General features: G+C 38.2%; 1 long non-coding RNA gene across 2 annotated transcripts in view; it reads left to right on the top strand.

Moving 5' to 3' along the window:
• Positions 1-25,872, top strand: part of LOC117083186 — a 173,042-nt gene that overhangs the window by 14,419 nt on the left and 132,751 nt on the right. For both annotated transcript variants that reach the window (XR_004436988.1, XR_004436989.1), the window contains exon 2: positions 303-391. This is a non-coding gene — a long non-coding RNA (uncharacterized LOC117083186). The remainder of the gene's footprint in view (positions 1-302; positions 392-25,872) is intronic.

The raw sequence follows: 25,872 nt of genomic DNA, 5'->3' as shown, positions 1-25,872 counted from the left end.
AGTAGTTCTGTCATCTGTGGCAAGTTTATGTATAAATTTTGTATACCAGCAAATCTGAATACATCTGCTATTAAAAGCACAAGTGTGCCCCCTTCTGAATAAATGAAATATTGAGTCCTATATTTGCACTTCAAATAACCAACTCCCTCCTTTCTGGACAAAACTGAATAAACAAATTTGGGCAAATATTAACGGAGAGTTTTAAGAGCACTCTTTTCTACAAACATTTATGATTGGCAAAATTCTAAAGGAATATTCAGATGAAATCTGCTATGTCTTTTCGTATGTGTTTGTTTTCACAGTTGGAATCCACTAAAATAAGTCACCTGGGAAAAAATTCTGATCTTATTCTAGATAAAGAATGAAAAGCCAGGAAGCTACATAACCCAAGGTTGAGTGGAAAGAGTTGGGTAGAGAGTGGGCAACTGTTTTGGAAACCAAAATCGTGTTAAAGATGTCAGAAAAATGTGAAGTGATATTCCATTAAGACAGTTCAAAGATGTTTTTAAAGACGGTAGCTACGTAAGCTAAGTGTCTCGTGTTGACTTAAGTTTGACTTTGTTCTCTTAGTTCTATGGCTGAGACAAGTCCCAGAGTGATTAAGTAGGTTTTGGGAAATTATTTAATGACTAAGCCATATTTTTATACCTTCATTCAAGTGCTCTATCTCTAGAAAACATAATGATCCATATGAACCATTCTGGTATATTAATACATATTTAATAGATTACCTCTACAAAACTATTTATTTCAATCCAAATTCTCTTATTTCTCCTTCTGTAAATTCAGACCCAAAAACAATTTTTGACCAAAATATGGCACCATGTTTGATATACTTCTCTTGGGCTTCTCTTGGGCTTCACTTGACTATTTTAAAGCATCATGGAAATCAAATGTGGATGATGAAGATGATTATGACAACAGCAATTGTTATCAAAGTGAAAATGCAGTTTGTCATCACATTATTAAAGGTTGACAGTTAAATGATAGCTTAAATCATAGTTAAATGATATCCTAAGTCATCTGATAAACAGGAATTAACTTCTAACCAAGTTCTCCAATTTAGAATCAGAGAACGTTTTGCTTTGTCTCATATTTGCTGCTATGGTGGCAAAAATAATTTGCCTCATTTTAAACACAAAGGCCAACTGATTAAACCTGTAGCTACTATTGCTAGTTTTAGTGGGATTGGTGGCTAAATAAGTTACTTTCTAAAATTCTATAAATGTAATACATTAGAAAACTAAATATTTATACAAATTCCATCAATCTCTGCCTTTGCTTTCTAATGTATAGAAATTAGAAAACAAAGGCAGAGATTGATGAAATTTGTATAAATATTCAGGATTTTCCTCTCTTTAGCAAACCCATTCACTTCGTGGCCATTCGATTTAGCTCAGATCTGTTTTTTCACATGGTATTTAAAATTCATATCCTCTAAGAATGAAGTAAATTATTCTTATTTTCTACATATTTCCAGTGCATTTCCAGAAATCAGTAACTTCTGACATTATCAGAACTTTGGATGAAATAAACACAGGCTTTTGAATGAAGTAAATATTGTCTATCACCAGTTAAAATTATTTTCCAATACTATTCTTTAATGATTCTATAAAGATTCTACACAGAATCTTTCCAACACTATTACTCAATACATTCTCCAGAATACTGTGTTGATATACTTACAAAGTGTTGAATCTTTAAATTGCTATTTTGAATGGATAAAACTGACTGATAAAAGCACATTTATAAATGTCAGTTGCCATATGGTTTACACTTTTCCTAATGATCAATCACAAGATTAAATCAATCATTGGACAAATACTGTTATAAAACTGTGAAACGTTTACGCCAACTCTCTTCTTCTCTCCCCGAATAACATCAATAATTTGTGCCTATATTTACGAACATTTAACCCTTTCCTGCTGTCAGATTCAAATTCACCAATTGCATTTAGAGTGACCACCTATTACTTGGCCAACGTATTCATTTGAAAAGAACATTTATTGAATCAGCATATATAAAATATATCTTTGATTTAATTAATAGGCATTGTGTATTCCTTGCCAAAAATATGTTCTCAACTAAAATATACCCTACGATCATCAACTCACAGAGTTGTTGCTGATTATTCATAATTGTGCAATGAACTATCTTGTAGAATAAACAACCTCGACAGTTCTTATTTTGAAAAACTTCAAAACGTTCAGACTAGTAATTACATTGAATAATAGCTAATTTAAATTGTAAAAGACCTCTAGTGGATTGTTTATTTCATTTACACTGAGTGATATGTTTTATACAGAAAGAAGTTATACATACTTATGAATCAATATGTACAATGAAGAATTACTATTGAAAACAAATGGGTTTTATTCTACTTTTTAAAAAACTGTTGAAATTGAGCCCAGCCTTCCCACTGTCACTTGTTGCAACTTCCATACTTCATATGTACACCACCTCCTTCCTTGACCCTTGAAAGACATCATGTGTTTTTCACCTGAGAATGATGTAAATATGAACACTCTGATATTTACATTTTGTCAGAAGGTTTTGTTTATGTATTTATCTTGTGAATTGCTGATGTATTATCAGTATGGCATCCAATTGTATTTCCTAACTGTGAATCACTTTTCAGTTGTGAATTTGTTATCTGTAAATCACAAACTATCCTTGTTGCCTGGGCTTAAATAAAAAGCCCAAGATGCATACCTGACTGATCACTATATTCCATCCCCTAGACTACAGAGCTTGATTCAAGAATGGACATCAACTAAAACTAGTCCAGTCTCAATAGGGTATTGCAAATTAAAACAACAATGAGATACCACTACACACTTATTAGAACAGTACAATCCCAAACACTGACAAGGACAAGTGCTGGCCAGGATGTGAAATAACAGCAACTCATTCATTTAAATAGAAATGAAAAAAGGTATGGCCATTTTTGGCGACAGTCTTGCAGATCCTTAAGAAGCTAAACATAGTATTACCATATGATCCAGCAATTACTCTTGTTGGTACTTCTCCAAACGATTTGAAAACGTATGTCCACACAAACCTGCACACAAGCATTTCCAGTGACTTTATTCATAATTGCCCAAACTTGGAAGCATTCAGGATATCCTTCAATAGGTAAATGAAAAAACAAACTGTGGTATATCCATGCAACAAAATAATACCAGTGTAATAACAATGATAAAAACAAGCAAGCAAGCCCTCAAGCCACACGGAAAAGAACTTTAAGTACCTATTGCTAGGTGAAAGAAGCCAATCTGTAAAGATGACACACTGTATGATTCCAACTATATGACATTCAGGGAAAAGGAAAACTCAAGAGACAGTAAAAACATCACTAGTGGCCAGGACTTTGGCAGGAGGGAGGAAATGCTGAATAGGTGGAGCACAGAAATTTTGGAACAATATTCTGTATGATACTGTAATGGTGAATAAATGATATTACATATTTGTCAAAACACATACAAACTCTACAACACAGAAGGTGAGCTCTAACATAAACTATGGACTTTAGTTTATCATGCTATATCAATACTGGTTCATCAGTTGTAACAAATGTACCACATCAGTGCAAGATATTAATAGGGAAAACTGTGTATGGAGGGGTTGAGAATCTTTGGGAGCTGTCAGTATTCACTGCTCAATTTTTCAAAAAACCTAAAAGGGCTCTAAAAATAAAGTCTATTAATTAAAAAACAACTGGTTGAATGAATCATAGTTCCAAAAATTCTGTTGGTGTTACTTGGAAAGAAAATTACAGGAAAGACTTCTCAGGGACTACCACATGAAGAAAGCCTGCCCATAAATAAACCCAATATCAGATAAATTGAGGTGAATAACAGGAAAATAGTGAGAAAGAGAAATCGAATCTCGCATATTCTCTTCCCTCTGAAGGGAAACTGTGCTTGAATCCAGTGCTACCTTTAAGCCTTTCAATGTACAGCTACCTCTAAGTCAACAGAATGCCTTTAGGTCAGAATGAGTTGGGTTTTCTGCAACCAAAGGACTCCTGAATAAAACAGCTCTATAGGTACAGATAAATGTTGCAGGGCTAATTTTATTTTTTTAAATAATTTATTTAATTTTCTAAGTTGATGGAGATGGAGTGCTAGTTTTAAATTACCAGTTAGAAACACAGCTAATTTCTAGAGTGGAGAAGGGAACATTTCCAAATAATGTTGGTAATAGACCCCCAGAAATTCAGTTAAAGACAATGAAATAGATTTTATTTAAGTATTTAAGTAGTGTTATTAGCACTGCGTATGGAAGAGCTCTAGAAGTCAATGGAATTCCCGCAGTGGCTGCTATGGAACAAGTGAAGTCAACAGGTGGGTGTTGACAATGAGCAGGAAAGGCTCCCAAAGTCAGCATTCACAGCTTCTCTATTTCATTTACTGGACATCTCTGTAAGTATTTTTTTGAACAAAGGAATGTTCAGTCAAGACAAAATTTGAAAGACGCTATATTTGGAACATGGGTAACTACCAAGTTCAGGTCTTGCTCAGTTCTGGACCTCCAAGAGAACCATGGAGCAGGAACTGAAATACATAAATGATAACCTGGCAATTGAATTTAGTGGGCATTTATTATTACAAGAGATCAATTGGCTGCATCACGATAACCAGCCAAGTTTCTCAGGAGAAACAATAAGCCTCTGCAGGGGTAAAGAGAGCTTAGCACCTTGGAAGATGCATTCTGATGCTTTAACACAATACAAAAAGGGAGAAGATATCTACACAGAAGTGTGATGAGAGCATGGACAGGGTGACACTGACCTCAATGTGTACCTTTATAGACCAGGGTTCTGTTTGTATAAAGAATCGCTCAAGATGGTCTTTCCAAATTGCTGCTTCTGTGTAATACTCTGTATTCCATAACACTTCCTGGAATAAAGGAATGGATGAATGGTGCCCCCTGGAGTTGTTCAATCCAGTGACCCTGCTGCCGTCACACTAACACAAGTACTTCAGTCCCCATATTATCAGCTATTTCAGGTGGGCATTTACGTCTCAATGCCATAATGTTAAAATGACTTTCTGCCAAAGTCATGCTCCCAATCACCTTGGGTCCCCTCAGAATCCAAGATTATCTTCCAGTCTAGTTTCAACTCCTTATTTCCTACCCCAGGTTTTCTCAAGGCAATTTCTAAGAAGTTCAATTTAATTTAATTTTTATATTAAGTTTCATTCCTGATCACCAAAACCCTTGCTTTTGGACAAACATTTATGTGTCTATTGAAAGACTTGCATACAGCTATAGTAATGTAATAATGATGATGACAAACATTATAAAAATCAACATTTATTGTTGTACCACACTGTACTTAAAGATTTTGAAATACATCATCCCATTCTAGGAGCTTCTAATTTCTAAATGAAACGTTGACTTCTCTAAGGTGTCCAGAGGATTCCTCCTCCAAATAACTGTCTATTTATCAGGTACAATTGGCAATTCCGCCAACTGGGATTCCTGCTGCTAATGTGGTTTCCCATACTGCTGTGTAGGAAGTAATCGTGACATCAGCTTCTGAACCAGCCATGGAAATAGCAGATCTCACACACACCTACTCTCTGCAAATCATCATGGACAGTTTTCCTCTTTCATGTTTGTAAAAGGGGGAGCAGATGATTTATGTTACTTGAGGGGGTGGAGATAAAAATTCTCCACCTATTTCTTGCACATCACAGCCACAGAAAAGATTTCAAGAAAGATTTAAGCAGAAATGAACAATTTTGGACTCAGCTCTTGCCTCTACTGCTCTCTCAGGAAGGGTGCATAATAATGTTTTTTTCTTTTCATCTCAGAACGCTGGCAAATGTGTCAGGGAATGAGGATTAATTCATTTCTGAAAAAATCTTTTTAGTCATAAGAAACATGGAAAGCAATTTTTATGAGCATTCTGAATGATTTTTTTGATGTCAATAGTATTGAAGATAAAAAAATGGCAAATTAAAGCTCTACTTCCTTTTTAATTAGTGATGTTTAAAGGCCAATGTAGTTTTTAGAGCAGCATCTGTACTTTGATAAATGACATCCTTCAAAGAATAGTTTCTAATAGATTGAACTATATATTAATTTTGTTACAGAATTTCTTTCTTACCAACACTTTTATGTGATCATGAACACGCTTCTTCACCATTATGACTAAAAAATAATCCACATCGTAGCTCATTTTTCATCTGTAAGATTTTTGGCTTTTGAGGTACTTATTTGAAAGCTAAATAAGGTTTCATTGAAGCCTCAAAAGAAACAGTTCTGCCTGTTAATATCTACGCACTTAAACTTCATGACATCCTATACAAGTTCAAACACATTTTTCTTTACAGACTCTAATATTTTTACTCTTACGTGGAAACAATGTCATGTTATATTTATAGCAAAATGCCTAGACATGGTCAGAGGCTCCTGTTGTGATTCAATGAGACATAAGACTGTTACTTTATGAAAGGGGGATGTGGTCGGGCAATGTCAAATCAGAACCAATCATGGGGTAACAAGATGGGTATTTTTTAAGACTTTATTTTTTAGAACAATTTTAGGTTCAGAGTAAAATTGAAATAAAGGTACAGAGATTTCCCATATATACTCTGCTGGTACACATGCATACTCTCCCCCACTATCAACACCCCCCCCACCCACCGCCCAGAGTGGTGCCTTTGTTACAATTAATAAACCTACGTTGATAATATCATTATCACCAGAGTCCATAGTTTACATTAGGGTTCACCCTTGGCGTTATTCATTCTATAAGTTTGGACAAATGTATAATGACATAAATTCACTGTTGTAGTATTACACAGAGTAATTTCGTTGCCCCAAAAATCCTCAGTGCTCCACCTATTCATCCCTTCCTCCCCCAAACCCTTGGCAACCAATGATCTTTTTGCCATCTCCATAATTTTGCTGGTTATTTATTTTGACCAGCTATAGTGGGTTCACCACGTGAAGGGTAAAGCCAGCTAGCTTCCAGTGGACATGACTCACCAGTTTTCAAACGATAAAATTCTAAAATTCTAACTATATTTTTGCTTGAGAGAATTTTTAAAATTCAAATGGTATATATAAAGTGAGAGTATTTTGATATATTTAAGTTGCTCACTATTTTAAATTTGCATGGTTCCATTTATAAAAATGTGGCTCCACTGGTGCCCAACACATGGAAGATTCTCTCACAGATAAATCTGACCTTTTGCTGTAGCTGTACCCATTCATGTTCTGTGACACTCATCTCTTTGCCCACTTCATGAAAGAGAAGTAAAGACTGTTTGTACCAGAATAAATTATCTATATTGTCCTTGCCCTCTACTAAGTAATATTTAATTTATCCTTTTGGCATTGGGTCTACCATGTGAGATCCAAACAGAAGAGATTCCAAATTTTTATTCCTGTGCTTCTAAACAGAGAACACAGAAGGACATTCCATCTATAAGAGCAACTCTTTATAGTTCCTGTTTCACAATGCTGTATCAAAGAATGACTTTAGTCCTATGCATTCAGAATGCATCTTAAACAGGCATAAAGAATAATGTAATTGTACATTTAAAAATAACTACAAGAGTATAACTGGATTGTTTGAAACACAAAGGATAAATGCTTGAGGTGACGGATACCCCATTTACCCTGATGTGATTATTACACATCGTATGCCTTTATTGAAATATCCCATATACCCCATAAACATAAACACTTAACTATGTATCCACAAAAAATAAAAATTAAAAATAAATAAAACAGGTGTAAAGAATGATTGAACACTAAGACATTTTGCTCTGGCATGTTTTGTTTGTTTGTTTGTTTTTTCCAGAGATAGGGCCTTGTTCTGATGCCTAGGCTGGAGTGCAGTGGCACAATCATAGTTCACTGAAGCCTTGAACCCCGGGCTCAGGCAATCCTTCTGCCTCAGCCTCCTGAGTCCTTTGAAATATTTTGTGAGCTAGCAAGAAAGAACTTTGGAGTTTACATAATCTGGGGCTACATGCACAAGCCACCATGCCCAGCTAATGTTTTTAGAGACATGGTTTCCAACGCCTGGCCTCAAGTAATCCTCCCACCTTGGCCTCCAGAGTCCTTTGGAGTATTTTTGAGCAAGTGACAAAGTACTTTAGAGATTACATAATCTAGTCCATTCTGTTTTATAATGGAAGATTCTTAGTCCCAAGGGCGTAAACCTAATTGTTCCCTCAAATTTCTAATCATGTAAGCGACAGTCCAGTCTACTGAATCCTTAATTACACATGGTTCATAACATAAGTATAATTTCGCCTACTTGTTTATTAACTTATCATCCCCATATGATATTCAGTGAGACTTGTAGTAGACAAAGGACAGACTCATTTCCAATTCTTTTCGTCCAGATCTTCCGATCTGGAATAAGATCACCTGGGTTTGTAATCTAGCTCCGCCAATTACTAGCTGAACAGGTTACTTAACCTTATCATTATCTTTTTCTGTATATTTAAAATGGAAAATGTAGTACCAATCTCTTAGGGATGTATGTTGAAATGCATAGCAGAGAGAGTGTTTAATAAATTTTAGCCATGGTGATAAGTATTAGCATTATCCAGCCAACCTATTTCTAAATAAACAGTCCATAGTAGAATTTTCATCAGATCTTTTCTGTCTTGTATGTAACCTGCTGGTCTTCATTTCTTTACTTCTCTGGAACAGAAAATATAATCTGAAAAAATATTATAACATATGTCTAAACTGCATGGTCCTAAGCAGTATATCTTCTAAGGGATGTGGATGGGAATCCAATTGCATATCATCCAAAAAAACTCATGCAAGGGAATTAAGTATCTAGTATAATAAAGGAAACACACCTAAAAAGAAATGATCAGAATATTTCTCTCCTGACTTGACACTGATTTTTGTCAAACGGTTTATGAGTTCTCTAGGAAACTTCTTGCAAATTTTTGTATTGATGACTATGATGTTCACTCTCCAATGGAAATACTATATAAACACTACTATAAGACATGACAAAGCCATTGTTTATTATTCTAAAAAGTAGAGTTTTAGAACCCTCTAGGGAAACTATCTTCTGTAGAAAGTGATGTTCATGAAAACTTTTAGCATTGATTCATTCAAAAAAAGCATCTATTTGCAAAAGTAATAGACTAAACGTGAAACTGTTAACCAATTGATATCTGCAAATGGAAATGAGAATAATTGTCAATTTGTACTCCCCAGTACAGATATCTTTGGGTCACAACAAAGTAAATTTTGTTGGCATAATGTTACTTCCCATACTTTGCACCATGTCTCAAATCATAGCATATTATTATTTATATGTAATATATATATATACACACAATACAACACACATACCTGCCAAAAGAAGTAAAATTGCTGGGAGTTTTCTGTTTGTTTGTGTTCATTCAACTCTGCATTCACATACAAAAGCTTCCTAGGATTGTGTACCAAATTATTAGTATCAACTCTCTTAAAATTTGAAGAATGTTTTTACTAAACAATTCACTTATTTCCATTGCTCACAGGCATTCTAGAATAGAGTTTTAGAGCACAGGGTTCTGGGTTCTGGCTCTAGGTTCTACTGGAATTCAACTACTTTTAGATCTAAGCCTCAGTTTTCCGAAATTTAAAGTGAGGGCAGAAATAACATAGATGTGTCAAAACTGCTCAGCATAGATGCCTGGAATATAACTAAGCACATACAATATATGTATGTACATGTGCATGTGTGTCTGTATATATTGCATACATGCATGCCTTTTATTTTTGTTTTCCATTTTTTAGGTAATGCTGAAATTGTATTTGTTCAGAAAAAGCCAGTTTTTGTAACATTAGTACAAACCAGCTCTTTTTCCTGGCTTCCATTCTCCCTGGCCTTTCAGATTTTGAGAGCTTTTTTTTTTTTTTTTTTCCACAGTAGGCATTTAATAAATATGTATTGCAATGATTTTGACTCCTTTCTTATTTAGGAATATCCGAATCTTCCCTTCCTCTCCCTTGGAGACCATATTTATTTATTTTTACTTTTATACCTGATGGTCCTGATTCTTCTGTTACTTATTTATATCTGGGAATCTGCCTCCTTTTCTAGTTCAGTGAAATTCTATTGCTGTAATGCAGTGTTTCCTGGCCTCTGCACTACTGATATTTGATGCTGGATACTCCCTGGTTGTTGGGGTTTTGTTTTGCTTTGCAGGATATTTAGCAGCATCCTTGATCTCTACCCAGTAGATGCCAGTAGCACGCTCCAACCCGTTATAACATCCGGCATTGTCTCCAGACATTATTAAGTAAATATTCTCTGAAAAAATTGCCTCAGGTTGAGAACCACTACTGCAATGTATTGGTTGACATACACACTTTACAGTTAGAAAGCCACATAGTTAAGTCTTGATTCAGTCCTATCACCTGATTTTGACAATAGTAGGCATTTAATAATAACTTGTTAAATAAAGGCTGAAAACTATGATAATCACTTAACATTTCCAATCCTTAGTTTCCTGATTAGTGATATAGGAATAACAAAACAACTATTTTTAGAGAGATGCTTTAATGGTCTTAAGTGGGATTTAGTGAGACATTGTAGTTCAGCTGCTGTGTTTCATTTGGGTATCTGAAGTGGATATGAAAATGGGATTAAACTTGTAAGAGTTTACATAGGGGAAATGTCCATGTGAAGGACAATGGAAGGGACTTATGGAAGTCTAGAAGAACAGAGCCATCAGGAAGCAAGCCTGACTCCAAGGAAAGCGAGGAGGAAAGGAAGATTGGGTACAAGTGTCCTGAATTGCCATGCAATATAAAGAAGTTTCAGCAAGGCCGAAGGGGAGTCCTGGAGCAATAATCAACCATCAGAGGAGTCCTTCCTGCCTTGGAATCCCTGCCATGCTCCCACCTCCACTGGGAGTTGTCCGTGGGAGACCTGGCCCTAGTGCAAAGAGGGTAACAGATCGCAGAGCGAGGCAGCTGGGGCCCTTCCTCAGTTATGCTCCTTGTGGTAGAGGTCTGCTGGGTGCTTGCTGGTGTCTGACAGCTACCTCACACAGTGCTTAAAATAGATTGGGACATTATTATGATAATTAATATTATCATCTTTGTTATGATTACTAGTATAATTCATATGAGAACCTCACCCTATACCAGACCCTAAACCCATAGCCATCTTCTGAAATTCTTTATTACATGTTATCGACAACACATTTTTTACATTCGTTAGACATCTCTATTTGGAAATCTATTAGGAATCCTGAAATTACCATGTCCAAAACAACATAACCTCATTTCCCCCTACCCTGGCCCAACTTTTTCCTTCCCATTCATCACCAGCTCAGTAATGGGCTCCATCATCCACTCAGTTGCTCAGACAAAAACTCCTGGAGTCATTTTTTACTCCTCTTTTTCACATACTGTGTCTGATCCCTAAGCAAATCTTGTCACTTGGCCTTTAAAATATATCCTGAATCCAACTATATGTTTATTTTTCTTGTTTTGTCCTTCATTCCGACTGGCAATCATCATTTCTCTCTCTTTCTTCTCCAGAATAAAAAGTTGCATGAAGGAATAATAAATGATCAAACAGCAGAGGCCTAGGGTCTAACATCATTGCCTAGGCCAGAGGTTGACAGACTTTTTCTTTAAAAGTTAGACAGTAAACAGTTAAGCTTTGCCAGCCAAGAGGCTACATCAGAACTATTATGTAGGTACTTCTATAACCATTTATAGGAGAATCATTACAAAATGTAAAAAATCATTCTAAGCTCTCAAGTAATGAGCTAGATTTTGCTCACGTGCCTTATCAAATACTTACCTAAACTATCACCTCTCAACAATCAGGTTACCTTTCTCACTTCTTATTCTCCAACAATACTCTTTGTAGGAGAGCCAGAATAATGATTCTTTTATAATAAGATTTCATTTCATTCTGTTTCCCTAAACCTTCCTATAGATTCTGGTAATAATTGTTATAAGAATCAAAATTCTTCCCTGGACCCATAAGGCCCTACATGATGTGTCTCCCACTTCACTTCATCTCTCTGACATCATTTCCCACCACATCACCTCTTGATTTTTGTCTGTCCTGCAGCCACACGGGTTCTGGGGTACTTTGAATGCCACTCACATGTTCAGCCTCAGGGCTTTTGCACTGGTGTCTTCCTCTGCTGTTCCCTGACGCACCACCTGGCTGCTCTCTCACGTCACATACCCCTCTGCAAAAATCTCACCTTCTTGGAGAATCCTCCCATTGAGAGGTGACAACGTGCTAGTGGCCCTCGCTCTATGTGCCTCCTGGGCCTCGGCGTCCACTCTGGCAGCGCTTGAAGGGCCCTTTAGCCAGCCACGGCACTGTGGGAGCCCGTCTCTGGGATGGCCGAGGCCGGAGCCGGCTCCCTCTGCTTGCGAGGAGGTGCGCAGGGAGAGGCGCAGGCGGCAACCGGGGCCCTCGCGGACCAGCGCGATTTCCGGGTGGGCGTCGACTGGGCGGGCTCTGCACTCTGAGCAGCCTTGGCTGGCGCCGCCGCCGCGGGGCAGTGAGGGGTTTAGCACCGGGGCCAGCACCCGGGCCAGGGTGCGCCAGGTCCCCCAGCAGTGCTGGCCTGCCAGAGCTGCGCTTGAATTCCTGCCAGGCCTCAGTTGCCTCCCGGCGGGGCAGGGCTTGGGACCTGCAGCCCGCCATAACCGAGCCCCTGCTGTCGGAGTCCCCCTCCGCAGTGGGCTCCTAGGGGGCCTAAGCCTTCCGGACAGGCGCCGCCCCCTGCTCTGCGGCGCCTGGTCCCATCCACTGCCCAAGGCCTGAGGAGTGCAAGTGCACTCCTACATCCCCTGTGTGGGATCTACTAGGTGAAGCCAGCTGGGATCCTGGGGACTTGGAGAACTTTTCTGTCTAGCACACTGTGTCTAGCTAAAGGATTGTAAACGTACCAATCGGCATTCTGTGTCTAGCTCAAGGTTTGTAAATACACCAATCAGTACTCTGTGTTTAGCTCAAGGTTTGTAAATACACCAATCAGTACTCTGTATCTAGCTAACCTAGTGGGGACTTGGAGAACTTTTCTGTCTAGCATTCTGTGTCTAGCTAAAGTATTGTAAAGGCACCAGTTAGTGCTCTGTGTCTAGCTAATCTAGTGGGGACTTGGAGAACTTTTATGTCTAGCTAGAGGATTGTAAATGCACCAATCAGCACTCTGTGTCTAGCTCAGGGATTGTATCAGCGCTCTGTCAAAACGGACCAATCAGCTCTCTGTAAAACGGACCAATCAGCTCTCTGTAAAATGGACCAATCAACAGGATGTGGGTGAGGCCAGATAAGAGAATAAAAGCAGGCTGCCCAAGCTAGCCAGCGGCAACCCACTGAGGTCCCTGTCTGTGCTGTGGAAGGTTTGTTCTTTTGCTGTTTTACAATTAATATTGCTACTGCTAATTCTTTGCATCCCCGCTGCCTTTATGAACTGTAACACACACTGTGAGGGTCAGCGGCTTCATTCTTGAAGTCAGGGAGACCAAGAACCCACCAATTCTGGACACGCCGTGAAAACCCTAACTCGAATATCACTTCTCTGTCACCGTGTCTCCTCTTACACTTCATCATGTCCATCCATTACACTTATCATTGCTGGGTAACTTGCTTATTTGTTGGCAGGCAGTTTTTCTCTTCCACTAGGATGTTGGCTGAAAAATAGTTGATGGGGTTCACGGGGTGTCTCCATGCCAAGAAGAGTTCCTGATACTGAGTATAAAAAACTCTTGGTTTTTTAAAGTAAATAAACAAGTAGGGTTTAATGTCGTTTTGAATTATTTATTGCATTGTCCAGATTAATCCCAAGCATCTTAAGTTTTGAATCCTATATTTCATTTTCTTCTGTGACTCTTATGTCTTACACATGATCTGTGCTAAATGTTTACAACCATTAAATACATATGACATATATGTTATATGGATTTACTGTCGTTAAAGCACTTTTTTTGTCAATAGAAAAAAGTCTTTTTTCTTATAATAAAACTAGTGCACACTGACAAGTAGAGAAAAAGTATAGCAATAAGGTATATAAAAATTGAAAATTCTCTAAAATCTCACTTCTAAGAGATAATCAGTGAATGAATTGATTTTTTTTTCCTTTTCTGAGGCAGAGTCTTGCTCTGTCGTCCAGTTGAGAGTGTAGTGGCATTATCTCGGCTCACTGCAACCTCTGCCTCCTAGGGTTCAAGTTCTTCTGTCTCAGTCTCCGGAGTAGCTGGGACAACAGGTGTGTGCCACATGCCTGGCTAATTTTTATATTTTTAGTAAAACAGGGTTTCCCCATGATGGCCAGGTTGGTCTCGACCTCCTGACCTCAGGTTATCCGCCTTCCTCTGCCTCCCAAACTGCTGGGATTACAGGTGTGAGCCACCACGCCTGGCCGATATATATATACATATATATATATATATTTTTTTTTTTTTTTTTTGAGACGGAGTCTCACTCTGTCGCCCAGGCTGGAGTGCAGTGGCCGGATCTCAGCTCACTGCAAGCTCCGCCTCCCGGGTTTGCGCCATTCTCTCGCCTCAGCCTCCCAAGTAGCTGGGACTACAGGCGCCCGCCATCTCGCCCAGCTAATTTTTTTGTATTTTTTTTTTTTTAGTAGAGAGGGGGTTTCACCGTGTTAGCCAGGATGGTCTCGATCTCCTGACCTCGTGATCCGCCCGTCTCAGCCTCCCAAAGTGCTGGGATTACAGGCTTGAGCCACCGCGCCCGGCCCCTGGCCGATGTATTTCTTTAGTGTTGTGTTTCTGTGCACGTATTCCTTTCTTTTCTTTTAATAAAAATAAGGTAACATGCTCCATAATCCTTTAACGGCTTATGGACTTTTTAAATTCAGTTAATGCTAGGTTTTTAGTATCTTTTCATGCCAGGAACTTATAATTTGAGACTTGGCTTTTGAAAAATATGTGAGAAAATATAGAAAATCCATTAATTAGGATACTTTGGGATTAAATTATTGTAGAAGTGACAAGCATAGGATTTTTAGTGACCAAGAGATGGCATTTGGGGGCCTAAATGCATAGGCATTGAAGTATAGATGGAGTTGGGAGAAAAATGTCATCTGTCGGTTAACAGGCTACCTAAAAGATACAGATTAACTGTCTGAATTCTACAAGAATAAGAATGAGATCAAGCAGTATAATAAAGGAAGAAGTAGCAAAATTACAACAGAGCAGTGAAATGGATATGCTTTCTGGCAATAATTGTGAAAGGTCTGGTAATGAGAAAGTAGGAACAGCTAGTGGTTGCCACATAAAGAGAAAATAAATGAGATTAAATAGCTCAAGTTATAGCATGATGACTTCTTTAACAATCTGGAAAAGGTTTTGAGGAACATTTAACCATAGACAGATATTTTATGTGCAAAATTAAGGTTAGAAAACTTATTTTCTTTTTAATGTGAAGATACACATTTCAAATGCAATGTTACTGCCTTTTATAACCTAAATTATTATTACTAGTATTATCTTTTTCCAGAGCTCTTGAGTTTAGTTAGAGCTGCCAAACATTCTCACATGATAGACGCGATGCATTAAAAAGTAAAGTAATAGAAAAAGAGTTTTGCTGTTTTTTTATAAAGGGGCTGTTCAAATGGAATAGTTTCTTGCTTATATGGGGCTATAAGAGTTTGCAGTAACCAGTCTTCATGGTGTGCTTTTTCTTTAAACCTCCAATTGCTTTATGCTCAGGTATTGAGTTTCTACGTGGATTTCCTCCCTGTACATCTGAGATGCTGAGAGATTCTAGTGTAATCCTTTGAGACAAATGCTATTGTTGCTAAGGCAGGATTTAGGACTACATATAACTCCTATTTGGGATGTAGCTGTTTATTTTATTTATTTTCCACTGCCTGGTGGAGCCCTCTGGGGAACATTCTGAGTCTGTTTAAATGAAGGCATGCTTAGCATGTGTGGAATCATGCATTATCCTTTTCAGCACAGACTTATCAAAGATTACTTTATACTTTATTACAACAATCAAGATATGTATTTTCTCCCTTTTTACACTTCCCAAATGATCTCTCATCACTTTTCTTCCCAATATTTGCATACATATGGTCAAAAAGGCAGGATCTGTACAAGTTCATCTACCTCTTAAAAAAGCTTAGTGGTCCTCATAATCAGCAATGATAGGAATAAATGCCTTCCCAATGTCTTAGAAAAGAACTCGCTTAGAGACTGTAGATTTCATTTCGTATTGTCACTTAGACTCTCATTAGTATGTCCCTTTATCCATCAACTTCCTTGATATGCCATGACAACAGAAAAATGTACAGCAACCCTTTAGCTGAATCACAATGTATTCAAATTCACTGCAGGCATTTCATTTAGAGCTCTTGTCAAAATGCCTCGGAAACAGAACTGTCTACCCGATACCCAAATTTTGCAAATCCCATTACCTTACTAATGGCATTTTATATCTGTAAATCTTTTTAGCCTTTTCAAAGCACTTTCAGATTTATTTATTTATTTGTTCAACTCAATGAGATCATATGACATGCTAAACACAGAATTGGGGACAGAAGAAATAATAAAGTACGGTCCAGCCTAACAGGCATCTAACCAGCTAAAGCTAGGGCAGAACTGCTGAACTGTAGTACTGACCACGATTCTCCAAGTATGCTCCCAGATCAGCAGCATCACATTTTAAGAAATATGTTTCATGAACATAAAGATGGTAACAATAGACACTGGGGACTACTAAAGAGGGTAGAGGGGGAGCAGGGCAAGGGCTGAAAAACTACCTATTGGGTGCTATGTTCACTACTTGGGTGATGGGATCATTTGTATCCCAAACCACAGCATCATGCCATATATCCATGTAACAAACCTGTACGTATACCCCCTGAATCTAAAGTAGAAGATGAAATTATAAAAGTTAAAAATGAAAACATAAATTCTAGAAAAAACACAGAAGCATATAAAATAATTTTGGAAAGTTGCATGGGTATCTCACATGCCTGGATGAGAATATTCAGCATTGGTAATATTAAACCAAGTGAAATTTCTGTATATATGCAAGTTGTTCCCCATCAGAAAAAAAATGTTGATGAAGATAGATGAGGGGAAACTTGCACTTGCAGATATTCCATCGTGATTACCTACTAATCAACAGAACGGACAAGAACTGGTGGGGGAAATAGAAAAGTCACTGATGGGCCGGGCGCGGTGGCTCACGCCTGTAATCCCAGCACTTTGGGAGGCTGAGGCAGATGGGTCACGAGGTCAGGAGATGGAGACCATCCTCTAACATGGTGAAACCCCGTCTCTACTAAAAATACAAAAAAATTAGCCGGTTGTGGTGTTAGCGGTGGCTCACGCCTGTAGTCCCAGCTACTCGGGAGGCTGAGGCAGGAGAATGGCATGAACCCAGGAGGCGGAGCTTGCAGTGAGCCGAGATGGCTCCACTGCACTCCAGCCTGGGCTACAGAGCGAGATTCCGTCTCAAAAAACAAACAAAGAAAAACAAAACAAAACAAAACAAACAAAAAATCACTGATGAATCTACATAGATAGTAATGCTACATTATAGCATTATATATATTGATATATCTAAATAAATAAGTGAATACATGTGGTAGTTATACCGGATAAACATTTGTTACTTACATGATGCAAACATTAGTTATATCCAATAGCATTTTACTTTGTGAGATTATGATGTTTATTAAACAAAGTTTGTGAAGCTGGGAAAAAAAAAAAAAAAGAAAGAAAAAAAATGTGTTAGAAAGGCACTCTTACACCCCTACCCAGAGTAGCGGAATCAGAGACTTGGGGAAAAGTGGCTTGGGGGCCAGCTATCCATGTTTAATAAGCTCCCAGGTTTCTCTAAAGCTCATAAAAGTTTGAGAAACACTGCGTTATATATTAATAGTAAGAATATTTTTCAAAGTGAACACTGGAACAATTTGCTCAGGTATGGGGCTCCCCTTAAAAACTGGATCATGTAGTTACAATGGCTAAAAAACCAAAAGCTTTCAACTGAGGTGATTTTGCCCTGGAGGGGACTTTTGGCAATGTCCGGAGACATTTTTGATCCTCATGACTGGGGGAGTAAGTCATGCATTTAAAAAGCAGAGGCCAGAGATGCTGCCAGACATCCTACAATGTACAAGACAGCTCCCAAACACAAAAGAATTATCTGGACCAAAATGTCAAGATTACCAAATTTAAGAAACCCTGAAATAGAAGTAAAAGAGGTTGTGAGAGCAGAAAAGAAGAAGTGATTCATTTCTAAGGGAGTAAGGCAAAAACCTAAAAAGAAATCGCAAGGAGGTGGTGATCTGGCTGTACACTAAAGGACTAGAAGATTTCTGACCAGATTAGAGAAGGTATTGGAAGGTGGGTGTAGGGAGAGTGGAAGAATGGGGAGTTGAGATTAGAAATCTAGGTTGAGAAGACTACCTGCTGTAAATAAAGCAAGGGAAGTAATAACAGATGTGATTCCAACTCTTAGCCAATCACACCTCCCCACTCCACCTCCTTCAAATATATCACTGGACCACTTTTCCCCCTCCTTCTATGGGGACAATGTCTTTTGTGAATTTATCTATGTCAATTTTTTCTTGTTTAATTAAAGATTCAGTCTATGCATCCATTTCTATACCATCATTGCCTTGTAGTTCTAAGTCACTTTGCTATGTCTCAAAATACTTGCATATTTTATCTCATTTGAGGACAAATAGTATGAGACAATAGTTTAGGAGTGTGAGACCCGGATTCAAAATCAGATTTAGCCTGGATATGAATCCTGGGCCTATTGAACTTGGGAATATGATCGTGATGAGGATCAAATAAACTGATACTTGTAAAGGAACTAACACAGTGCCTGGAACATAGGAAAAGCTTAATACATGTGAACTGCTATTAATAAAATACTCATATTATATTTTGCACCAGTGCTATTAGGCAAATAACAAATGTTCCTGTTATTGACCTGTGAAGGCACTGAAGCTCTGAGAGTATCAGCAGCTGATCCTGGATGACCAAACACATTTTTGTGAGACTAGAACCTGGGTCTCTTGCTGGTTTGAGGTTTTGACTTTTACCCCATGGAGCCAGGCACAAGTAATATTCATCATACAAATTTAAACAAAGATTTGAAACTAAGGCAGTTTAAAAGTCTACCCTTCAATTAAGGAATGGACTTTATGTAGTCAGGTTAGGATGTATATATGTCACTACTTGGTAATGCCAAAATGATAGTAGGGAATGGGGACGTTTTATACTGGGGGAAGTTGCTTAGATACGGTCATTTCATTAACACTGCTTGAGCTTCGGCTTGTGTCCAGAGGTGTGGAGGTATAGTAGATACAGAGGTATCCTCAAGGAATTTTTAGTCTGGTTCAACACAATATGTCAGATTTAGACACAGGATAGATACTATGGGAACCCAGAAAATGATCATCAAACCTGCCTGAACATGTTTGTCTGGTCAGAATAGGTGTTCCAAGGGAGTTATCCCTGAACTTAAGAAAGAGCTAACTGCATGAAGAAGCAGTGTGTGGGCTGGGATCCCATTCAGACCTACTCATCTTCAGTCCTTCTCTGTGTACTTCTCAAAGATGTACAGATGCAAGATGTGGGCCTAAAACCCCCAATTTCCCCTTCAAGTCCATACTTGTCACAAATTTCATCAATTAAAAGGCAAGACTGGTGACCCTAGTGTATAAATTCATTTGAATGTCTCTGTCTAAGTCAGCACAAGCAACTTTCAAAATATGTTCTGATTTTACATTCATTTGTGTAAAGATTTGTAAAGTGAAAAAGAATACATTTTCACCTTAGTAAATAAATATTCATAGTGAATATGTTCTATTCACAACTAAGTAACATATATGATCTGAGGTTTACAATCACTTTAAATATTTGTTTTACATAAAAGAGTAGCAAAATGTCCACAGGACAAGGAAAGAAGGAAACTCGATTCTAGTCTGATGCCTCTAAAGAACTGAGTGACCTTGAGCCAGTCACTTCCTCTTCTGGGTTGCATTGTTCCCTTTTATAAAAGAAGGAATTAATAACTTATTAATATTCTCTCATATGCTTTATTATACAAGACAATCCCAATTATATAGAATTAGACATAACATTTAAAGATCCCAGAAACATACAAAGAGTTAATTCTTGTTCTCTCTCTCTCTTTCTCTCTCTTCCTCTCTCTGTACCCATTCCTTTTATTTTCAAATCAAATCCTCATCCAAGCATATATATTTCTTATAATGTATTAGAAAAAATATTGGATATCTGAATATTATGACTACTTAGAATTTCTCTATACTGTATTAATTTTATAAAATGTCTATCGTAAAATACTTATTTCTCAATCTAACTTTTTCTTGTTCAAAACAGAGGCTCAGCAGAGGGCATTATAATAGAATAGCAAATGGAGTTTATCTTATTGTAATGCATATGCACATGCACACATCGACACTTATTCACATGCACACACACCACAACTGGCTGCTAAACATGGACAAAAGGCAATAGGCACATTTTTCATGTGCGTAATTGTCACCATAATAGCGATTGTATTTGAAAGACAATGTAAAATGTCATGTCTGAGTGGTGACTCAGCTCCTGTCGATCTAGATTTATTTTTATAGAAAGAGCAAATGGAAATCAAGATGAAATGTTTGAGCAAAACTTATTGCTCTCTAGAAATCACTCAAACAATGGTTTAATCTTATCCTCTATTTCAACTACTCTAAAATTATTTTATGTCTCCATTCTCAGCTTGTCTAGTAGACTGAATGCCGAAGCAAAGAGTCTCCAGAAAGGAGGGATAACTAATTTCTGACTTCTAAATATTGAACACTGACAAATTTTCAAATTATATCCCACATCTTCTTATATTTTCACCTTTATATCTTCCCAGAAGTACGGCTTTGGAAGAGAATGACAGTCAGAAAAGGGATTAAGTGGCACATTTCTTTCAGACGACTGATGCTCCTGTGAGTAAGAGACTACACAGTGCAATATAAATCAGCTGTTGATTTGAGTTATGGGAAGGAGTTGGTCTTGTTTATATATCTTAGATATCAATAAAGTGGTCAAAAGGAGGCAATCAAAGTCAGCATTAGAGTGATAATATACTTGCACAGTCTCGTCTCCAGCCTCATGCTATGTGCTTGCCTTTTCACAAAAACAAATAGGGAAACAAACCACAAATAAAAGCTCTGAAGTTACAGAGTCTCCCACATTTCTTCCCTTCTCAGTCATCAATCCTTTCCCCAGCCCTCACAGTAGGAGCCCTGGAAAGACATCCAGGCACCTAACAAAGGAACCAGGAGGAGTTTTACATTTAAGGCAGACAACTATAGAATTCACTGAAAAGGTTGAAACAGAACCATTCAAGAGAGGTCCAGACTCAACCACAGAGAAATCCTCATTTTAGTTTTCACAGAAAGTTGCATTGAGGTAAGAAAGAATGAAAGATACAGGGAGAGGAAAAGCACGCATATTTCTTTGATACCCTAGACTTACTCCCCGAGGCTAGATAATGAGGGTAGAAATTGTGGCTGAGGCCTGTAATCCCAGCACTTTGGGAGGCCGAGACGGGCGGATCACGAGGTCAGGAGATCGAGACCATCCTGGCTAATACGCTGAAACCCCGTCTCTACTAAAAAAAATACAAAAACTAGCCGGGCGAGGTGGCTGGCGCCTGTAGTCCCAGCTACTCGGGAGGCTGAGGCAGGAGAATGGCGTAAAACCAGGAGGCAGAGCTTGCAGTGAGCTGAGATCTGGCCACTGCACTCCAGTCCGGGTGACAGAGCGAGACTCCGTCTCAAAAAAAAAAAAAAAAAAAAAAAAAAAAGAAATTGTGGCTGAGAACTATGACCCATTAAACTGTATAGCAATAAATACTGGAAAACGGCCCAGAACAATGTGTCCTAATCTTTGAGTTTACCAGTAACACTTCCTTTATTTTGCGTTTTTAATGTATTGTCTACATAATCACTTTTTAAAAAATTGAGCTCATCTTTCTTACTTAATTGATTTAAATCCATATATTTAAAGAAAGACACTATATCATTACTATAAAAGCAAAACCAATATACCTGGCATATTAAAGATAACTTCCAAAGTGATGTCAATGAAAGGAAAATGGTACTAGGAGAGTCTACCTCACACAAAAGTCTGGAAACTGCAGGCTCGTTATTTAAAAAGAGGTGAGTGTGAATTACAGAAGTGCTGAAGACCTGAATAGTAGGACTAGACCGACACTATCCTCTCCCAACAATGATGTGCTGGCCCACGTTTAACAGCTATCTGAGATGAAGAGGCTGACTTGTAGAAATTTCTGATTTCTGTGTGTAGATCTTTCCACCACGGATAATTTCAGGCTATTGAGGTAGCATCACTGGATATAGATGGGAGGAGATGCAAACAGCCTGCTCTTGTAAGCATCTAAGAGGCAACCCAGCACACAACTGCCTTTTTTAAAAAAAAAACTTTTATTTTAAATTCAGGGGTACACGTGCAAGCTTGTTACACAGGCAAACTTGTGTCATAGGGGTTTCTTGTACAGATTATTTCATGACCCAGGTATTAAGCTTAGTACCCATTAGTTATTTTTCCTGATCCTCTCCCTCCTCTTTTAAGTAATTAGAAGTACTGAAAGAATTGAAACAAGAAAACTTTTCTTATTATTATGCGTTTCTAGGTAATTAATTCTACCTTAGTGTTATACTCAAAACCATATTCATTTATCAGCAGTGCTACATGTCCCCCTTTTGGAAAACATAAGTCTTAGGTAACCTCCCAGGCTACCTTTTTTTTTTTTTTTTTTTTAACACGGAGGCACTTTAGTAGATAAAATCATGTTATAAGAATGGTAGGCTGGGCGCGGTGGCTCAAGCCTGTAATCCCAGCACTTTGGGAGGCCGAGACGGGTGGATCGCGAGGTCAGGAGATCGAGACCATCCTGGCTAACACGGCGAAACCCCGTCTCTACTAAAAAATAGAAAAAACTAGCCGGGCGAGTTGGCGGGCGCCTGTAGTCCCAGCTACTCGGGAGGCTGAGGCAGGAGAATGGCGTAAACCCGGGAGGCGGAGCTTGCAGTGAGCTGAGATCCGGCCACTGCACTCCAGCCTGGGCGACTGCGAGACTCCGTCTCAAAAAAAAAAAAAAAAAAAAAAAAAGAATGGTAATATTTTTCTATTTCAAAGCATGATTTCGCTGGTACAGTTGTATGTACATGATGCTTGCCTCACCTTCTGTGAGATACTAAATTGGATCTATCTGTAGAGAGTGCATAAAGAATAACACAGGAATAGTGTAAGAATAAGCATCCATTTCAACTTTGTAAAATATAAAGTGAACACAAACTAAAAGAGAAAATGATGCTAGTATCCTTAATCTAAACTCTTTTTCTATGGGAAGGAAAAAGGGGGTTGTTCTCTGAATTGGTTAGAAAATGTTTAAATGGTGGCATGAGACGAAGTTTTCAGAAGAATAAAGTGTATCAAAATCCCTGCATATATTTTGCATCCTATTTAGATTTCCTCGTACCCTTCCGGCTACTCTTCCTATTGTTTACAGAGGTAAATTTTAAGAGAGTTTTGTTTATTTTTTGATGAATCCTGATGGCATTTTTAGGCAGCAGAGATACCAAACGACACAGCTGAGAATAATGAAGCTCTTACGTTAAATCAAAAGGCTCATGATTTCATCTCAACAATGCAGATTCAGCAACTGAGACCTTGAAAGCATCTATATGGAATACAAATGTGTAAAAGCAGAGATGGAAAATGTCCCGAATCTCTTCAGAATGCCACAGCAAATCAAATAAGAAAAAAATTACGGGATTTTTAAGAATGTGCTGTTCTTTTAATGGATAAAGATTCAGTGGCATCCAGAAATGAGATGTGAACATTCAGAATATAGTGGTGTGAAACTTTGTCCTGTCACTTCTATTCTATGAATTTATGTGGAGATTAAATTATTATAGCCTGCTTCAACTCCCAACCAGTTCCTCAGGAATAGAGGAGAAATTCAAGGGTGATTTAAGGGAGCATTTACATTGACGGAGAGAAGGCATAATTCGTCAGTAGAGACTCATGCTTCCTTATTCTTCAGGCTGCTCAACTGAGCTGATACTTTAGCAAGTTGAAAGGCTTAGCTGTTTAAGGAGAAGTTCTGGATATAAAAAATTGGGGAAAGGGGTTGTGAATAATGGCACTAAGTTGTTGCGTGCTCATCTTCTTTTCTCCCTGCTATCCCTGTTCTCTCCTTTGGGGATAATGGTAAAAATCTCCTTTTAAGCTGGATTCCATGTGACTCATGGCTTCCCCCATCTTTCCACAAAATACAACAAATTATCCACTTTGACTTGATAATATTTCCCCACTAGATATTCCTTTGCTTGCTTCCACCCTATTCTTCTAGTTCAAACTTCATCGTTTCTAGCTAAACTGATCTATGACTTTGTGACCCTAGTCTTATCCACTGCAAACTTCCAGAGTTACAGCTCAGCCAGTCAAGTCTGAGCATATCCTTCCCTTGAAGAGAATATCCTCAAGTCAGGATGACTGCCAAGTGCCTAAGGAGGGCATTCACAGCCACTGTGCTCTAGTCCCTGCATACTTCTCCACATTCATCTCTTGCCATTCTCCGGCTTGAACTGCACCCTGTGCAAGGCTGTTTCTTCTGCTTCTGTGTCCTTCATGTCACTCTCTTGTTTGTAGGACTCTACATCCCTTCTCCCACTCTACTGTACTTGATAATAAAAGCAATAGCATGTCTTCCATCAATGATAGACTAGATAAAGAAAATGTGGCACATATACACCATGGAATAGTATGCAGTGATATAAAGGAATGACATCATGTCCTTTGCATGGACATGGGTGGAGCTGGAAGCCATTATCCTCAGCAAACTAACACAGGAACAGAAAACAAAAAACGACATGTTCTCACTTATAAGTGAGAGCTGAACAATGAGAGCACATAGACAATTGAGGGGAACAACACACACTGGGGCCTGTTAGGGGGTGGAGTGTCAGGAGGGAGAGCACTAGGAAAACTAGCTAATGCACGCTAGATTTTATACCTAGGCGATGGGTTGATAGGTGCAGCAAACCACCATGGCACACATTTTCCCGTGTAACAAACCTGCACATCCTGCACACATACCCTGGAACTTAAAATAAAAACAACAACAAAACAACAGCAACAACAAAAACAAACAAAAACCCAATAGCAACTTGTTTTTATAAACTGCTTACTAAACTCTAGCTACTGCTCTAATCATTTCATGTAATCCCCAATCAATTTTGACAGGTGTGGACCATTATTATCACCATTTTAAACAGAGAAGTAAAGTAACTTGCCCATAGTCATGGAGTTAGTAAGTTTTAGATTCCTGGACTCTAAAGTAGCACTCCATCACCATACCATATTCACTGTGTTTGCCTTAGTTAAATTCAACCATCTCTTCAGACACAGAGTCACTGTCTCCAGTACGCTCTTCCCACTCTCCTGACTGAGTTGGGTTATGTGTTCTTCCTTTGCTCATGTGAGTCTTTCTATAAATTTATTTGGCTCATCGAACTGTAATGAACTGTTCATATATCTCTTCACTCTGCTGGATTGTCAGCATCCACGGCTGATTTGTTTTTATATCCCAATGTCTGCTATCCAATAAATGTAAGTTGAATGTGAATGTAAATACATATCTTACATTATAGCAAAATATCAGAGGCTTACAAGGCACTACAGAACATGATATTTATATGTAATTCTCACTATCTTTTATACAAATATCCCCATCATCACATAAACCCAGAGAGCTTAGGTCAATATTTGTTGAGTGAATGAAAATGTCCATGATGAAATGTTAAGGGAAACTACAATCTTTGT

Source organism: Trachypithecus francoisi, unplaced genomic scaffold (genome assembly GCF_009764315.1).
Source record: "Trachypithecus francoisi isolate TF-2019V2 unplaced genomic scaffold, Tfra_2.0 Lachesis_group0, whole genome shotgun sequence".
Lineage (NCBI taxonomy): Eukaryota > Metazoa > Chordata > Mammalia > Primates > Cercopithecidae > Trachypithecus > Trachypithecus francoisi.
The sequence above is the reverse complement of the archived record's forward strand: the minus strand, read 5'-3'. Positions and strand labels throughout refer to the sequence as shown.